The 19,701-nt window shown below is 44.8% G+C and overlaps 1 long non-coding RNA gene across 1 annotated transcript; it reads left to right on the top strand.

Annotated features, from left to right (window-relative positions):
- The first annotated feature begins 9,407 nt into the window (after window positions 1-9,407).
- Window positions 9,408-15,469, top strand: LOC308586635. The gene is made up of 2 exons (XR_014007986.1): window positions 9,408-9,567; window positions 15,238-15,469. It is a non-coding gene; the product is annotated as an uncharacterized lncRNA (long non-coding RNA).
- Window positions 15,470-19,701: the final 4,232 nt, after the last annotated feature.

The raw sequence follows: 19,701 nt of genomic DNA on the forward strand, positions 1-19,701 counted from the left end.
AGGGGGTTGTAAGAAGTTAAGACCCAAAAGATTGGGCCCATTTGAAGTCACGCAACAGGTCAACCCAGTGGCTTTCAGACTCCGGTTACCGAACCACATGAAGCTGCACCCAGTTTTCCACAGGTCGTTGCTGTCACCGTATAAAGGGGACAGAGAAGGGAGGTTCACCCGGGGACCAGCAATGGAGGAAAGGGAACACAGCAGCCATGTGGCGGAGATCCTCGATTCCAGGTGGAAGGGAGATCAAGTGGAGTATTTGGTAATGTGGGAAGGGGAACCGGAGTCGGAAAACACCTGGGTCATGGCAGAGGATGTCAATGACGAGGTCTTAATAGAAACTTTTCATCAGAGGTTCCCACGTAAACCTCAGCCTGTAGCGAGGTTCCGGAGGGAATACTTTGCAACCACAGATGAGGAAGAGGAGTTGGAGGGGTTCACAGATTCCGAGGAGGAGGAGGATTCAGCGACCCGGAACGGCAACCGATGGAGGGAAATGTTCGAGACGTCTGAAGATGAAGAGGATTCTTTTCGGGGTTTTACCTCCTCACCGCCCAGAGGAGAGGGAACGGGGGGGTGAGGGGGGCCCTGGAGGGGAGGTGGATGTCAGGGAACTGCCATCGGAGGGACAGGTGGTGGAAGGGCTCACGGAGGTTGGGAGAGACCCAGCAGCGGAAGCAGGAACCAGCAGGGGGAGAGGTGGGTCTCTGAGGGAAAGCGAGCAAGAGGGAGGGCTCAGGGACACGTCCAGCGAGAACAGTGGGGAGGTTTCGGGACCTACCATAGGGAGACCCACTCCTCGCCGGAAACTGTCACGCCGTGAGTCCAGAAGACGTGTTTCCGTTAAGGAGCTTTTATGTTGGAAGCGATTCCGAAAGCAGCCACTGTCGGAATCTGCAAGTGACTAGAGCAGCCATGTCTGAAGGGCTCCGTCACAGACAGAGGTTTGTGGACTTGAACAAACTCTGAGGGACTACGATTTTACGCACAAGCAGCTCATCATCCCATCCCATTATTATTATTGTTATTATTATTATTATAATAGAATTGTAGAATTGGAAGGGACCACGAGGGTCATCTACTCCAACCCCTGAAATGCAGGAAACTTTTGCCCAATGTGGTGCTTGAACCCACAGTCCCGAGATTAAGAGTCTCATGCTCTACCAGTTGGCCACTATAAGAACAGGATGCTGGACTAATGGACCTTTGACCTTACTCAGAAAGGCCCTTCTGCTGTTGTTGGTGGTGATGATTTGCCTTGCAGGATGTCTCAGGTTCAGTCCCCATTATCTCCAGGTACAACAGGGAAAGATCCCTACTTGAAGCCCTGGACAGTCACTGCCAGTCAGTGTAGACAAGACTGTTGCAGAACCTGGGTGCCTCTCCCTCTCTCTCTGTAGAGCGGTGGCAAGAGCCCATGGGGTTCCAGGCACTCACCCAGGGTCTGTTGTCCTTTGGAGAACTGAGACGCGGCGGAGACTGTCATAGCTTTTAGAAACATAGTTTATGTCTTAAGAAACATGGTTTATAGGTGCACTTACACCTTCGGTCTGCATGGAGGGAGTCCAGATCTTACAGCACGGTCATTTCAAGAGGGGCTTGTCCCCCACAGCAGGGCAGCCCTGGGGTCCAAGGCATCTCTCCCAGGCAGCTTGCGGCCAACCTGCCCAAGATGGACCCCAGTCTTTATTTTGCCTTCTTCTTCCCAGAGCCCCTTGCTCAAAAACTCTCTTTTCTTGTCAGCTCAAACACACACACACCATCACCTTGGAAACGCCTGTCTCGCCAGGCCAAAGGATTCCTCTCAGATGGTCCAGCAACACCTTTTGTCATGTTAATGCCTCTATCTATCCTAGGTGAGGAAAAGGAAACATAGCCTGTTCTTTTCCACTGGCCTGCAATCTTCCCCTCAATACTCCAAATAATCAAAATCCTATCATTTATTAATTTACAGTCATACCTCATGTTACGTTTGCTTCATGTTACATTCTTTCAGGTTACGTCCCGCAGCGACCCGGAAGTACCGGAAAGGGTTACTTCCAGGTTTCGCCGCTTGTACTTGCGCATGCGCAGAAGTGCTAAATCGTGCTTCGCGCATGTGCACAAGCACCAAATCGCACCGCGCACTTGCGCAGATGCGGCGCTTGAGGTTTCACTCTTTTCATGTTGCGAGCGGGCCTCCAGAATGGATCACGTTCTCAACCAGAGGTACCACTGTATAGGGTTTAGGGCTAGATATACTCATGGCCTGACAGTATAAGGTAAGCTTCCTGGGTCCCTATGCCACCTGCTCCTCTATTCTTTCTTACTGTATTTGCGTAAGAATTGCATGCAGATGAAGGGGATGGGAAGTCTGAAGGACCCTGGGTGGGAGACAGGGAAGGGGAGATCTCCTGATGTGAGAGGCGGGGATACCACATCTTTTTCTGTATGGGACAAAAGTTAAGATACATTTGTGAGAGGCTCTTGCATTCTTCTTTCTCTTTTTCTCTTCTCTTCGTTTCTCTCTTTTTGTTATTCTCTGTGTAGATCTGCTTGTATTTTTTTCCTGCAGGGATCTCATGAGGGAAGCGCGAAGATCTTCAGAAGTTGGCCTCATGTTCAAAGCTGGGTTCCATGTGCGTGGAATAAGGCTGCGGTGGGATCTGTTCCTTTAATGGCCAGGAGCCTATCAGTTTGAGAAAGAGTGTTTAAACACATTTGCCCTCTCCTCTTCATTATTAGCACAGGCTGTGGAAAGGGGGGGGGCGGCAGGGAGAAGCCATAAAGTTCCAAGCTCTGTCGTGCTGAATTCCTTGGCAGCTTCCAAAAGGCGCCTGGGAACTGAGGCGAAAGCTTCCAGTATCAGATAATGACTGATATACAGCATGTGTGTCACTCACAGTGTTTGAAAGCGAATGCCTATAAAAAAATGGGTTTACTAGACAGTAAATAACTTCTCAAATAGGCGACGCAGGCCTTTTCTGTTTCTTCCTTCTCTCCCCCCCCTCCCCTTTAAAAAGAAAACATTATTCTTTTTGCACACCAACGGAAAACGGAACACATCAGGGACCAGAGCTTGTCTTGGGTGAACACAGCGTTCCTACGACTGCCAGCTTCAGCTTTGAAAGGGGTTTCTGTGCCTTTAAAGAAAGCTAGAGCTGCAATCCTGAGCACACACTGTGGCAAATAAACCCGCGTACCTAGGCACGACTTGGGTTTAAAGAACATTTCTGAGAAGGCTGAGAGCTTCTGAAGTCGCCTCTGAAGTTTATAACTTTAAATTATTGAAATAACTTCCTAAACACAATTTTATTTTCTCTCTATTATAAAGTTAGCTACTTCAAGGGATCGGCTTAGGGCTTAGCAGGGTTGGTAAGAGGGATAGTAATGCAATAATAAAGAAACTATAGAAGCACAATCCGTTCTAGTTTTCTTTACTGCACACCCTGGGGAATATTCATATTGCAATAGACTGCAACAAAATGCACTTAAAGTGAGAGAGAGTCTGCCTGCTCCTTTTTCCCACCCTCAGAGTCTTTGTGTGTGTGTGTGTTTGGTATAGCACATCATTATTTCTTTTCTGGTTTGCAAGATATTTAATTTCTTCCATTTCACTTCCAGCATTTACAGGCCCCTCACTAACAAAAAAAGCTGCCAGGTCTGCTTTCGAACACAAAATAAAACAAGTCAAAAATTCAACAGCAATAAAAACCAGCAAAATTTGACATAGCTAGAATTCAGAAAGCAGACAAGGGGAAAAAATGGAGTAAAACAGGCTAAATGGCATAGAAAACAGATTTGTAAAGGTGCTGGAAAATAAAATTAAAAAGTGTCCCTGCTAAATGAAGTTGTTATAGGAATTATAAGGTCTCAAATATAGAATGAATGTTGGTAATTGCACAAGGTAAACACACATACCTAAGTATATAAACCACGTGTCTAAAATAGTACAGGAAAGCAATCCAAAAACCATCTCGGCTCTCCTAGAGACTCTCAATATTTCCTCTGCCTCCTTAATCCCCCTTGCCTGAGAACACGTAGGCAGACAGCAATCAGGGAAAGTTCCTGAAGGGATTCCCTTCCTATATCTATGAATCTCCTTTGTATTAATTGTCATTGTTTGCCCAGAAGCTCTACATTGAGAGATGTCTTACGGCCATCCTGATTGTCTTACCCAATGCTAATGTTTTGTGTAAACTTTGTCAGGAACTATGTAAAACTTGCTAAATTCTCAGGAATATCACACCTTGGCCTGCCTGAGCCACAGTAACCCCACCTTCTGTGTGATGTAATTTCTAACCGTTTGTAGAGAGGGGACGCACTGGCGGAGGAAGAGGAGTGTGTGGGGAGCGCACCAACCCCAGCAGCGCGATCCTGGCAGAGTGCCATCGCAGCTGCCCCCCTGCCTGCGCTGGGCACCCCGACCCCAGGGCGCGCGCCTGCTCTCCACCCCCCAGTGCCGAAGCATGAAGCTCCGCCACTGAGGGGATATCCTTCTTCTCCACGCCAAAATGAAAACCCTTAAAAAGAGATGTTTCTTTGTGGTTCTGGGTCTCTTTTGCCTCCTTGCTCGGAGGGGAGGGAACTCTGTTGCAACAGAAAAATAAAGTTCTGCCTTGCTTTTGTTGCATCCTTTCTCCATCCATTCATCTCTGATCGATCATGGACTTAGCGGACTCAGTCCTTTGGGGGGGGGGTTGGGCATCAAAAGCCAACCACCCCCTTTTTCTATATCAAAGTGAAGCAGGTAACTGTGCTACAGAGTTCTCCAAACTTGAGAACGGCCCACTTTCTTGAATGTTTTTTTAAAAAGAGATGGGAAGACTTAAACTTTGGGTTCTGGGCTGAATGAATGCCAAAAATGCATGGATTGGGAACCTTTAGCCCTCCAGATTTTGCTGAACTACAACTCCCATGGCCAATGGCCTGGTGTTGAAAGAATCTCAGCAACATTTGGAAGGCCAAAGCTTCCCTCCACCTGCTGAAAAACGAAAGGTGAGTTTCGACCATGTCCAATGGCCCCGCCAACCCCTTCTGGCTCTGGCTACATACCTAATGTTTACCTTGCATATAAAAACCATCACAACCTGATAGCCTGGCAGGATATAAATCTGAATTTCAGAAAGATTAATTCAATTTGGTGCTCATCTAAAATTTCCTTCCTTCCAGGGAACAGTTCTTTTTATTATATTTTTTTTAATGGTCTCATGCGTGTGTTTTCAAATGCAGTAAATAGTCTTGTTCTGAGCTCTTTGCCTTTCTTAGACTCTGACATAAGGAGGCTATAAATTATTTCCTTCTATAAAAGGCAGGGAGGTAAATCCTCAGCAGAATGTGCAGAGAATTAGCCACTTAACTCCCATTAGCATTAATAAGAACGGAATATTTATTTACTCCACAGCACATAAATCACAACCTTGTAACTTCTACAATTTCTTAACTATAATGTTTCCATTGTTCCCTTGGCTCCTGGTTATCCACCTCAAATATTTACCCGAGGTGTTGGCTTCAAAGAAGTAGGGTGACCTCGCGGAGACTTTGCTCTTTCCTGTCATCATAGCAGCTGTAAAACTCCAGGCTGATTGTACCGGGGTGGTGAAGTTATTGAAGATTCTGGGACTGTGAACACATTGTCAGCTTAAAAACGCAGCCGGGTCGTTCTTTTTCTCAATTGAGATCGAAGGTGGAAAGGCATCAGAACGCAGTATTTCATACGAAATGACAGGATAGATATGGATTGTTGCTCACACCTCCACACCGGACCTAGTTAAACTATGAAAGTCGCTCCCATGGGAGGCAGCAATGGCCACCAACTTGGATGGCTTTGAAAGACGATTAGACAAATCCATGGAGGACAACACTATAAAAGCCTACTAGCTATGATGAACATGTCCTACCTCCACGGATGCCCTGCTGCCACACCCCTGATGGGGGCAGTGCTCTAAACCACAGAGCCTAGGGCTTGCCGATCAGAAGGTCAATGGTTCGAATCCCCATGATGGGGTGAACTCCCATTGCTCTGTCCCAGCTCCTGCCAACCTAGCAGTTCGAAAGCACACCAGTGCAAGTAGATAAATAGGTACCTCTCCGGCGGGAAGTTAAACAGTGTTTCCGTGTGCTCTGGCTTCTGTCACAGTGTCCCATTGTGCCAGAAGCGGTTTTATCATGCTGGCCACATGACCTGGAAAGCTGTATGTGGACAATCACCGGCTCCCTCAGCCTGAAGCGAGATGAGCACTGCAACCCCATAGTCTGGACTTTGACTGGACTTAACCATCCGGGGGTCCTTTACCTTTTTAGGGGCACAAAATCTGTAGGGGTGGCAAGGGGAGATCCTGAGTTGCCCAGCAAACTCAAGTCTTTACCTGCCCCATAACTGAAATGTGGGCATTGCTCGGTCAAAATGGCCTCACAGGCTAAGCGGGGAGGCCTTGTGTGAATGATCAAGCTAAGGGATGGAAGTTCCTCACTGCTGCCATTCGCTTGAATGGCTCTCCAGTCCAAGTCTGGTTTAACGACAATGAACCATCAGAAGGGACAGCAGGAGGAGCCTTTTGAAATTGCCCCATCAACAGTTAGTACCTGGGCACCAGACTGAGCAGATACCCAGTGGCCACCTGGTCACAGACTATGGTGAGATGGATCGCAATGCTATTTATCAATCTTTTTTGTGTCTATGCATATAAATTAGCATATATAATATCCCCTTGCCTTCCCCTCTTCAATAATAATGAGGAGGAGGAGGAGGATTATGATGATGATAATGTTCCTTCTGGTGATGTACAAGTGGCCACAGGAGACTAGATCCAGGACTTTCTGCATGCCAAACATATGCTAGGGCCTCTATGGACATACATGAAGCTTCTCCATTCTGAGGTAGATCAGTGACCCTCTCTTCTGTTTTGAGCAAAGGCCTCAGGAGTACTGAGGTCAGAAAAAGCTGAAATAGTACCTTGGACAGCTCCAGGCAAGACTCAGGCTGGAGCCTTGGTAAGAGCAGAGCTCAGATGTTGCTCCAGCAGCAGTTTGGATTTGATATCCCGCTTTATCACTACCCTAGGGAGTCTCAAAGCTGCTAACAATCTCCTTTTCCCCTTCCTCCCCCACAACAAACACTCTGTGAGGTGAGTGGGGCTGAGAGACTTCAAAGAAGTGTGACTGGCCCAAGGTCACCCAGCAGCTGCGTGTGGACGAGTGGGGAATCGAACCCAGTTCACCAGATTACGAGTCCACCGCTCTTAATCACTACACCTCAGGCTGAGCCTTAAAGAGGAGCTGCGACTCTATTGCAGTTGCTAGTTTTAGAAAATGCAGGAAGGGGATTGTGATGCTGTGTTTGCTCTTCCCTTGGGCATGTGGTTGACTTCTGCGAGAAGAGGATACTAGTCTGCTTGTGTTCTTTAAATATCAAAACCAGCACTTTGAATAGAGCCCAGAAATAGGGCTGTCACACGCCCGGATTTTCCTGGACATTACCGGGTTTTCAAAGGCAGAATTGACAGCTCAACAACTTCCAGGATGTCCTGGTTTTTACTTTTTGAAATATGGCAACCCTACCAGAAACAATTTGGCAACCAGTGAAGTTGGGCAAGAACAGGTTTTATATGTTCATGCCATCTTGTTCCAGTTAACAATCTAGTTGCTCCTTGCGGCACTAGACAGTAGTTTCCAAACTCTCTTCAAAGGCAGCCCCATGCACAGCACACTGAAGCAATCTATCCATTAAGTAATGTCTACTTGTTTTTAAATTCTGTTGATATTCTCTGTATTTTAGGTACGCATGGACAGACATAAACACAATATTATGCAGCTTATAAAATTCCTTACATAAATAAAACATGCTGAATCTGTGGAGGCCTATTGTGGAACTGGTAAATACAGAAGCTTGGGCTGTTGCACTTTTAACCCAATTCTTTTGTGCTCCTACCCTCAAGTGGCTTCAAGTTTCCCTGTTTATCTTTGCCAATAAATCAACTGTTCCTTTGCTACAAGTCAGTGTGTTTGCAGGAACCCACCAGGGGTTAGTACAGAGGCAGCTACTCAGGCCAGAAGTGCCTGCCTCCCATCACAAGTATACTTGCACACTACTGCTTTTCAAATTCATCTCAACATTTTTATAAAAGAGAAGCAATTAGCAATAAGAATAAGACAGCCAGCGAACTTAGTTCCCCCCTCCACCATGTGTTTTAATGATTTATAGTTCATTTTATAATTAATGAAAAATCCTACAATGTCTATTTGGATTGTCATATTATGTTTCAAAATGAATGAGCATTGTAATGATGCGTATTTTTGCTCTTGTGTACTGTCTTTGGGTACATATATGTGGGGAAGTGGTGTACAAATTGAAATAATAAAGTAAAGCATTTATTTCATATTTGTTTATATTTATCTTTGTCGACAATCTCTCTGTATGTGTCTAGCACATCTCATCCCCAAAGACTTGCAAATTCAACAGACGATTGTCTAACTGAACTGCTAAAGAATCATTCCGGTTTATCAGTCTTTACTATACATAATATGATCCAATATTTATCTACATCTTAGGTAGTTTAGGGGGTATCCTAAGCTATTAATCAGAGCAGCATGCATTGAAACTTCAGCAGCAAAAATATCAACTGGCATAAGAACAGTGGCTAACCCAGGGGTCTACCTAAGCCTGGCAGGAAGTAATACCCAAGTATGAAATACATGCACAAAACACCTTTCATGAAAGACACATGCGATGAATGACACTGCTAAGTAAATGCTAGTGGCAACGAAGGTAGGATTGGGCCTCAGTGAACATTTATATTGTGGGGAGGTATTTGTACACAAGTGCAATATCCCTAGGTGGTGGTATTACAGGTGTATTTTGTGAATTGAGGAGGGATCAGTAAACTCAACCAAACCCAAAGCATTAAAGGTAAGGTTAAAGGTGCGTATAGCTTCCCTGACAGGGGAACAAGGGACATTTGTCTGGGGACAGGGGACATATGACGGGAATAAGGCATGTCCTATTCACTGCCTATCATCTGCCTTAAAATTCATATGAGAGACAGAAATCATATGTAATACAGTATTGTAGAATTATTATTTTTGCTCAGCTATTTGTGTGTGTGTGTGTGCGGAAAGCCTGCATGCCTTTGGAACACGGTCCTTGCCTTTCAAACATGTCAGGGAACTTTTGTTGAAGGTCCATCTACGAATGCAATAAAGCCACCACTAGCATCATCAACATCCTGAAATCAGCAGAAGGAAACTAAATCTGGATTTGTGCTCAGGTCCTGTTTGCAGGCTTCCGATAGGCATCTGCTTGGTCACTGTTGTTAAGTATAGTAATTTAATTCACTGAAATTGTAAAATACTTGCATGCGTTACTATGTGTTTAAATTTGATTGGCTGGTAACTGAATTCTAGAGCGTTCTCTAGTAGTTCTAATGTGATTGGCTAATGTTGGTCACATGGGAGGTGAAGGAGAGACTCCGTTTTATGCAAAGCAAGATGATGGCTGTGTTTCAGGATCCACTGTGAACACTGCTAAGTTGAATCGAGTGTTGGAGTGCTTCTTCTCTGCTTGGAAGAACGAGAGCAAAGCTGCAGAAGAAGGTAAATGTGGACATCTCTCAAAGGAGCTGTAAGGCATGGCCTAACTGAGATGCAGAAGGCTAAGTACCTAGTTCTGGGAGGAGGAGAAAATACAGTTGTTTGTAAGTTAGAAGAAGAGACTATAAGCCCATGCTTGGAGAAGAATGTGACTGTAAATATTATCTATAGCCATAAGTTTCTACAGTGGTACCTCGGGTTAAGTACTTAATTCATTCTGGAGGTCCGTTCTTAACCTGAAACTGTTCTTAACCTGAAGCACCACTTTAGCTAATGGGGCCTCCTGCTGCCGCTGCACGATTTCTGTTCTCACCCTGAAGCAAAGTTCTTAACCCGAGGTACTATTTCTGGGTTAGCTGTAACCTGAAGCGTATGTAACCTGAAGCATATGTAACCTGAGGTACCACTGTAAAGTTTTTGAACATTAAAGGATGGACATTGGTTTAATTTCCAAAGAAGAGCGTCAGTCATATATATGGTTTGAGCTTCCTAGCTGCTTTTTTGCTATTCTTACTTCAACAACTGTGATGAAAGGATGCTAAACTAGATAGGCCATTTGGTCTGATCCAAAAGGCTCTTCTTGTGGTCAGTTCCCAGCAAACCTTCACTCAGCAAGGCCTGTCCTTTTATGGAGTTGTTTCACAGTTTCCTCAAAATGCAGAGCTGAACGTCCCCACAGGCCATTCCGTTTGGCCAATATTTTGAGCTGCCTTTTTATTTCAAGTGTATTGAAAGCGTAGCTTTTATCGCAGTTGACCTTATTGCTAATGGCACCTGTCAGGTTCCTACAGAGACTGGAATGAGTCCCGTCTCCGAGTTTGTTTTCATAGCTCTAAAAACAGAGACAGGGATTCACCAGGAGGTCGTTACATAATATTCTGCCATTTGTTGCGGATCCTTTCCCCCTTTGTGAACAAAGAGGCTATTTTCAGTCGTTTCACACAAGGGTGCTGAAGTCATGTCTAGATTGGCACAATATGGGGCTAATTCATGCTATATCAATATATATATTGGGTAACTCACAGACAAAGCACACGGCATAACGGTAGTCACATTATGTTATTTTTATTGTGTCTATGGGCCACCTTTCTCTTCCAAGGAGCTCAAAGTGGCGTATATGGTTCTCCTCTTCCTCATTTTCTCAATCAATGGAGGAGGACTCCGTTGTCTCTCGAGACAGACAGACACCGACAACATTCTCCTCCACAAGATCTCATGCTCACTATCCTGTGACTGTAAGGCTATTTCATGAACATCTGTTCTTCAGATCAGCATTTGAGTACCCAATAATAACAGTTCAGATGCAACAGTATCTGACGGTTGTTCCCAATAATTGGCTATAGATATGAAGTAACAGTATATGACAGTACAGTGGCCACTGGTGCCCATTGAGACTGGTAGGGCGGAAGGAAGGGAGCTTAACAGTAGGTGGCGCTAGAGCCAATGACAGGCGGAGACTACTTGTTCTGGTTTGGTCCCCATCCTCCTCCCTGCTGAGTCCTACAAGGGCAACACTAAGACTAAAAGGAGAAAGCTGACAAGTGGTGCTGCTGGCCCCTGGACTGGTTGTAAGTAAGCAGTCAGGCAGGTGGCGCCTGTTAAAGAGCAGACCAAGTTTGGTGAGGCAGTCCCCCATTTTCCCTAATAGATGAGCCTCCATGGTGGCGGTATCTGCTGCAAGACTTCTAATAAATTTCACCTGTGCTTCAGTAACTCATTTAAGCTTCAATCATAGTCACACTTATCTGGGACCTTCTGAGATCAGGCATCTATCTACAAGGTGTGACTGGAAAGTTCGGTGAATGGTCACAGAAATCGGACAGCGAGAACTATTTGAACATACATACCTTACAGACCTCCAAAGTAGGCCCCCTCTGATACAATTCACAGTTGACAATGTTTGTAGAACTGTTGGAAACTTCTGGAGAAGTCCTCTTCTCGTACTGCTTTCAGTTCCCTCATCGCAGCAGCTTGGACGTGTGAAATGTTGTAAAATCTGTGCCCTTTCAAGTGCAGATTTCAGTTTTGGAAAAAGAAACAAATCTGGTGGGGCCAGATTGGGAGAATATGAAGGGTGGGACAACTCAGTAACCTCAGTAACAATTTCACGCAGGATATGCAATTCTTCCGCCATCATTCGGATGGACAAACGCTCATCCCGCACCCATAATTCACGAACTCTGTTGACATTTGCCACTGTTCTGCTCGTCAACGGTCTGCCAGATTGAGGGTCATCTTCAGTGGTTTGCCGCCCTTCACGGAAATGCTTAAACTACTCATACACTATCTTTTGAGTTACAGCTTCATCACCATACACAATTGTGAGCATTTTGTGGGTTTCTGATGCCGATTGTATGTTTGAATATTTCTTGCTGTCTGATTTCTGTTTCCATTTACAGAACTTTCTGGCCACACCTTGTATATAGGGTTGTGCTCTAGACCAATAAAAGCCATCAGTTTTAAACACTGTGGCCAAATCTCCAAATTCTAATATCTAAAGTTGATGTCAAAATCCAGATTTCAAAACTCACGAAATTGTGAACCTTTGCAAAATGTAACGGCTGCCTTGAATGAGCAATTGCATACAGAACAGTTATGCTAGCATCTTGCTGCTGCACGTTCAGGGCTCTGAACCTCAGCAAAGAAGAGTGTCTCATCCCTACAGAGAATTTAGCAGCGCATGCAATCTATTATGCATTTCACGGGTTCCCTATTAAGAGATTAAGGGAAATATATCTCAAAACTGTGAAATGAGAGCCTAATGATTTGTCAACGTCTGATGGCACCTTTCCACGGAGCTGGCTGGGCATTTTGCTGGAACCTCCTGTCACACTTACATGTTCAAAAGTAACTATTGGCAACCAGCTCCAGACTTGGGAGGCTGCTTCCAAACTCTGTAGGAAAAATCTCCCTAAGGCCACTTCATTTAAAATGAGCCTAAGCCTTTCTAAAGCATATAATTATGTTTCATCCTTGCGGTCTTATCTTGCATTAGCTTTAATTGCCCTTGAAACTTGGCAACATCTTCCTATCCATTTAAAGAAATTAAACACTTCAGGGTTTTGTTTTTATAGAACTTTTGATATTAAAGTGCCTTGGTTCACCCTCCTCCTCCTTGTGATCCACTTATGTTTTTTCTCCCTGCCCTTCCCAGAAAACACACATACAAAGACAGAATTAAACAGAGACAGAATTAACTTGGAGTAACCAGCAAGCCAGAATTCATTTAGGTGAATTTAGGAGGGGTCTAGTTAATTTATAAAACGGAAAGTGCTAAAATTTGGGTTATAGCCAACTAAGGCCCCACCTGAACTATAAATTTAAAGCATTATTATACTACATTAAATAGCCATGGCTTCCCCAAAGGATCTTGGGAACTATAGTTTCTTAAGGGTGCTGAGAGTTGTTAGGCGATCCCTATTCCCCTCACAGAGCAACAATTTCCACCTTTTACTTGTGTAGGTGTAGTCATAGTTGTTATTCTTTATTCATCTTGCCAGTCACATGTTATCTGCAGTTCTTGTTGATGGATTAACACTTTTATTACTCCTATGTTTTATTCTGTGCTATGAATTTTAAACGTTTAAGTTGTTCTGTGCTTTAATATTTTGTAAGTCAGGTTGAGAGGTTTTGTAAACTGTGATGAACTATTGATAACAGCAGTGCTTTTTTTCTAAAAAAAATGTTTAGAGGTACTCTAATTTTCCTACTCATATTGAAATAACGCCCCTCAATGAGGCCAAACTTAGATTCACAAAATGTTTAGGGGTATGCGTCCCCCTTTGTCCCCCCCCCGAAAAAAGCACTAGATAATAGTAATAATAATACATTTCACCCTGCAAAAAAAATGAGAGGTCCCATCAATATTGGCATTCTGCCAGCTCTTGAAGACACACCTGTTTAGACCAGCTTTCCGCTGATCTCCAGACTTGAACCTCCTGTTTTAATTGCTGTTTTTGCTTGTCATGTTGTTTTTCTCCATATGCCTGTTTTGCTGCACATTTTAACTGTGTGCATTTTAATGTTTTGGTGGATTTGTTTTATTGCGGCTAAATTTTTCATCAATGACAAACCTAGTCATGCATCTTAAAAAGCAGAGACATCACCTTGCCAAAAAAGGTCCGCATAGTTAAAGCTATGGTTTTCCCAGTAGTGATGTATGGAAGTGAGAGCTGGACCATAAAGAAGGCTGGTCGCCGAAGAATTGATGCTTTTGAATTCTGGTGCTGGAGGAGACTCTTGAGAGTCCCATGGACTGCAAGAAGATCAGACCTATCCATTCTGAAGGAAAGACCCTGATGTTGGGAAAGATTGAGGGCACAAGGAGAAGGGGACGACAGAGGACGTGATGGTTGGACAGTGTTCTCGAAGCTACCAGCATGAATTTGACCAAGTTGCGGGAGGCAGTGGAAGACAGGAGGGCCTGGCGTGCTCTGGTCCATGGGGTCACGAAAAGTCAGACACGACTAAACTACTAAACAACAACATATTTTTCATAGTCTGTTTTGTACCTACTTAGATGCCATTTTGGCAGTCATGGTGTATGTAAATTATTATTAGTAATAGTAGTAATTTATACTCTTTATTGTTAAGCATTTTTCACCTCTAAGGTCCAGCAGGTATTTGGGGATAGCACAGGGCTTCCGCTGCTGCTACTTACCATGCTCCATTGCAATGGAACATCCTTAGAAGCATTATGCGTACAAACAGGTGTGTGTTGGATGAGGTGACCCTCAGGGGGTTGGGCTAAATGACACTCAAGAGTCTCTTTCATCTCTGCAGTTCTATTATATTGATACGCAAATGCTGCACTAATGATGCTTTTCTGCTGTGGGGATGCTCTGTGTCCCCTTTTACTTTTTGTTTATTTTGTTGCATTTACTTTTTTTTTTTGCAAGCAGCTCTGGTTTCTTCAAAGAAACAATGGACCTACTTTTCAATAACCCTACGAACAAGCAAACAAAAGAAATTAAACAAGCAGGTCAAAATGTCAAAATAATCCCTCTTAACCTCCTTTAGCCCCCTGGTCTTGACCCCTGTTTTATAATACCTGTGTTTTCACTGTCTTTCATGTTCATTTTAAAAAAAAAAGTTTTAGAATTATCATCCCATTATTGTAGTTAAAAGCTTAGATTTAAAAGCAACAATCAGCTTTAATGTATAAAGAGCAAGTTTCTAGCCCTTACATTTTATGAAATGCTCATGAAAACTTGTAGGCAGCCCCTGATGAAATGTCAGAAGCCAGAAAGAGGGTGGTTTCAATATCATGTGTAGCTCCTTGTCCCGTCCCCCCAGGATAAACTATGCAAAACAACAACAACAAAAACCTATACTATTTGCATAATTTGGCTGGGCGCAGAGTTGTGTGGGTGGTGGATGGGTGGGTTTCAAAGAAGAAGAAGCTTGGAATAAGCTCAACCACTATTTTGTAACCTCATTGTGAAATTCCTGGTTTGATGCCAACACTGCGATGGATACTGTACAGAAGGGACATGGAGGCTGGCTAGGAGGCTTAAAATCTGAACACAAGTTCATTTCATAAACCACAATAACTTCGAGAAACCAAGCGCTAGGTGGAAGTGTCTCTAACCCATATTTGCCTTTTAGCTTTTGAGTTCCTGCTCTTCTCTGCTGTTCTCATGTTATGTGGCTTTTGTTTGCTTCATCCCACAGGCAAACTGATTTAAGCCACAATCCTATCCCTGCTCACCCAGGAGTAAGCCTCGTTGGACTTCCTTCAGAGTAGACATGCATAAGGTTTCCCTGAAATAGCTGGGCAGACCAGTCACCAGACTGCGATTCTGCCTCCCCACACCCCGCCCCTGGGCCTATGAAGACGGCATGCCACTTCAGCAGATAAATGATGTGTGCTTATCACGACGTTCAATAAAACAGGAGATCATGAGCTGTGACAGCAGGATTAGATTGAGGGTGGAAACCTGGAGTTCATGGAGCGAATACTGTTAACGTATTGTGTGTGCATGCACTTAAAAAAATAATAATCTAAAAGCTTGTTTTTCAACCGTGGGGTACACTTAATCCAACTTGAAGCCTTGTATATTATGTGCATTGTGAAGTTAGGTTTTGTTGCTTCCATGCAAAAACTTTCTCTCTCGGGTGGGTGGGGAGAATTCCTTATTGCACAAACAAATGCCTTTTTGATATGCAACAGATTGGATGGTTTTGTTGCAAAGTCCAAAAGTACTTTCCTTGGATGGGGAAGAGCCCCACCCCCCTATCCAATAACTCCAAATGGTTAGGGTCAAAAAGTAAAATTTCTGACACCCGCAAAGTTTTTGAGCTTCTGGAGCTGTTTCTACTGCTTTTTCCATCGTGTCGCCTTACATCCGGGTTTCCCTGATGTTTTGCCGATTCAGCAACCCCCCCCCCCCGTGCCATTTTTACACCTGAAAACCAGGACATGTCAGGAATTTTCCTGATGTATGGCAAGCCTACAAATGGTTCCTCTCTATACCCCCCTCCATTACACTCACTTAATAAGTATAATACCTGTTTATATAACACCTGTTTCAGAGTTTGAGATTTGTTCCTAGGGTGGTGTAGTATTTAGACTATAAATATGAGGATTTATAGATCTGGGTTTTTGTCCCCTTGATGTTCACCCATGGAAGGTCAGTGGGTGACTTTGGGCAACTCGTATTCTCTCAGGCTAGCCTGCCTCACAGTGTTGTTGTGAGAATAAGATTGAGTTGGGATACAGATACAAGATAACAACTCTGGATGGGAATTGATGACTTAGCAAGCTGTCTCTCTGTTAGCCAGAGAAAATATTGTTTGATCTCACCTATGTAATTCCCTCCTGCGAAGTAGCAGCATTATGCTCCCAAAGGGGTGCTGGGTCAAAGCCCCCGTGCAGCTGGTAGCAGGACCAGAAGTTGCTTTCTAAAAACAATTTGTTGTTGTTGTTTAGTCGTTTAGTCGTGTCCGACAATTTGTGACCCCATGGACCAGAGCACGCCAGGCACTTCTGTCTTCCACTGCCTGCTGCAGTTTGGTCAAACTCATGCTGGTAGCTTCAAGAACACTATCCAACCATCTCGTCCTCTGTCTTCCCCTTCTCCTTGTGCCCTCCATCTTTCCCAAAATCAGGGTCTTTTCCAGGGAGTCTTCTCTTCTCATGAGGTGGTCAAAGTATTGGAGCCTCAGCTTCAGGATCTGTCCTTCCAGTGAGCACTCAGGGCTGATTTCCTTAAGAATGGATAGGTTTGTTCTTCTTGCAGTCCATGGGACTCTCAAGAGTCTCCTTCAGCACCATAATTCAAAAGCATCAATTCTTCGGCGATCAGCCTTCTTTATGGTCCAGCTCTCACTTCCATACATCACTACTGGGAAAACCATAGCTTTTACTATACCTTTGTTGGCAAGGTGATGTCTCTACTTTTTAAGATGCTGTCTAGGTTTGTCTAGAAAACAAAAAGAGTATTGTCTAAAAACAATACTCACTGGTAAATGCCAATGTTTGATCATCTGCATTGAGTTGGGCAGCCCATAGTAAGGACTTTGAAGGACCTGATAAGAACCTTGTGTTTGATGGTTGACAGCCCAGCAGCACATGCATGCTGCGGCATATCAAAGGAAACAGAATTTGCAGGTGTAGAGCACTTGGGCAGTCATTTTGTCAGTTGTAGGCAATGGCTTCTTAAGGTAGAAAAAGGCTTTGATATGCAGAGGAATGTTGAACAGGCTTGAGTGTGCAATTGTCTTATGTCTGAACACATTCTGGGTTTCCCCTAAACTCTCCAGGGCAGATTTAGGGGGAGTGTGGTGGTGTGCGAGGGGAGGGGAAAGTCCTGGTGTGCGAGCAGACCTCATTCTGCACACACAACAACTTAGCTGAATCCTGCTGTAGACGCCAGAAAGTCATGACTCAGAGCAGCTTGGGTTGCTTCTGTGTCCATGATTCACAATAGTTTGATGGAGGGGAGAACTGAATAATTTTGGTTCAAACTCTTCAATCCTTGACCGAGATCCTGTTATCTTATTGTTTGGGCCAAGATCTTAGCACATCAGCTGGAGACATTGATTTTGTCTCATCCTTGCCCCAGATATAGCTAAATCCTGCTACCCCTGCCTGGCATGCCAATTTTAGGGGGCTGATGTGTCTTTGACCCCCTCAATCTTTGTTGCAAAGAATCCAGGCCCCCTCAACCTTGGGGACAACCTGGTGTCTCCCCCACTCCCCCTTCCCAAAGGAATCACTCAGACCTCACACCTTTCCAGCAGAACAAATATAATCTAAACATGAGATCATAAAAAAATATTGGAAAACATTATACTGGAGCTGCTGGCATGGCTTACACTGGGATACCATGGAAGAGAGCTTGCATTTCACATCTCCCTTGGGTCACATAAAGGATTTCACTCCTAGTAACAGTTGCAAACGTAGGCCTCACATTTTGCAGACTGCAGGTTATATGAGAAAACAGGGGGCTTTCCAGATACGTTGCAGAAGATTATTCGAGCACCTTTAACAATATACACACGGGGAGATTTCCTTCAGCGCTATTCAGCTACGTTTGGATGTAACGCTAAATCGCAATTTAGCATTATGAGAATGAACCTCAGCGACCCTCAGGCTCACACGCTCTTTTCTCCTCTAAGAAGTGGGTAGGATTTGGAAGCTTATGCTTTAGAATATTAACTGCAGTTTCTTGTGTTGCCCAAACCCTGAACCTGTAGATAAACTGGGGCTTGTTGAAACAAGCCATCTTTATAAACAATGGTTTGAAGTTGGCTAGCCTGAAGAAACCGTAGTTAGGAATAACCACAGTTTGTCCTGTTCAAGGCAGCAGGGCAAGCTGAGTAGTTTAATCTGAAATGGAAAGGGATACCTTCCAAATTAATGGAGGACAATACTATCAATGGCTACTAGTACTTCAGCTGCACAAGGTTCCTTATCAAAGGCAGTATCCCTCTGATTTCCAGTTGCTGGAAAGAGCTATTGTCCAGCTTGTGAGCATCTAGATAGGCTTCTTTTGTCTTGATCCAGCAGGGCTCTTCCTAAACTCCTACTTGTGGCTGTGCCAGAGGAGTAGGGTTGGGCAAAACTTGGCTCAAGTCGGGAAGGGGGAACTGGGGGGCTAAAAATTACTTTACCCAGTGCAGAAATGACTTCAAAGCAATCCATTACAAGGAGTTGTTTCCAGTGCTGGTCGTACTCATAGAGGAGACCCAATGAAATGTACAGATCTAAGTTAGCAATGCACATTAGTTTCCATGACTCACATCCTCCCCACCTGCTGGGCTTCTGCTTGTCAGAAGAATGGTAAACATAGAAAACCCAGTCAAAAAAGAAAGAGGGGTGAAGATAGCAACAAAATCTGTTTCTTTTCCTCACAGAGCTTTGCCTCCAACATCCCTTTCTGTGCAGCTGCTAATGCCACACACACACACATACATCATCAGAGGTGCCAACGTGGGCCCCAGATTATGGGTGCCCAGCAGTGTGCATGATGTAGCGGTGCCTGGGAGCCCTGAAAGTCATGTCAGGGGACCCACAAGGCCTCAGAGGCCACCTTGGAGGCCTCAGGACATGGCTTCCAGTGCTTCGTGAAGACCTAGAAGTTGTGTCCCCAAACCCCGGAGGTGGTGTCTGGGGCCTCGCGAGGTGGAGGAGGAGGTGGGGAGAAGAAGGTAAAGGACCCCTGACCATTAGGTCCAGTCGTGGCTGACTCTGGGGTTGCGGCGCTCATCTCACTTTATTGGCCGAGGGAGCCAGCGTACAGCTTCCGGGTCATGTGGCCAGCATGACTAAGCCGCTTCTGGCGAACTAGAGAAGCGCATGGAAATACCGTTCACCTTCCCGCCGGAGCGGTACCTATTTATCTACTTGCACTTTGCATGCTTTCAAACTACTAGGTTGGCAGGAGCAGGGACCGAGCAACGGGAGCTCACCCCGTCGCAGGGATTCGAACTGCCAACCTTCTGATCTGCAAGTCCTAGGCTCTGTGGTTTAACCCACAGCGCCACCCACATCCCTGGGGAAAAGAAAGCAAGGCAGAAATAAGGGACAAACTGTATCCCTTAAGGCTGTTTCGGGCAGTGTGGAGCCTGCAGTGTGGCGCCCTGTGGTAAATGCCGCCCAGTGCACCCTGCCCCCGTAATTATGCCTCTGCC

The sequence above is a fragment of the Podarcis bocagei genome (assembly GCF_964188305.1).
Source record: "Podarcis bocagei genome assembly, chromosome: 5".
NCBI lineage: Eukaryota > Metazoa > Chordata > Lepidosauria > Squamata > Lacertidae > Podarcis > Podarcis bocagei.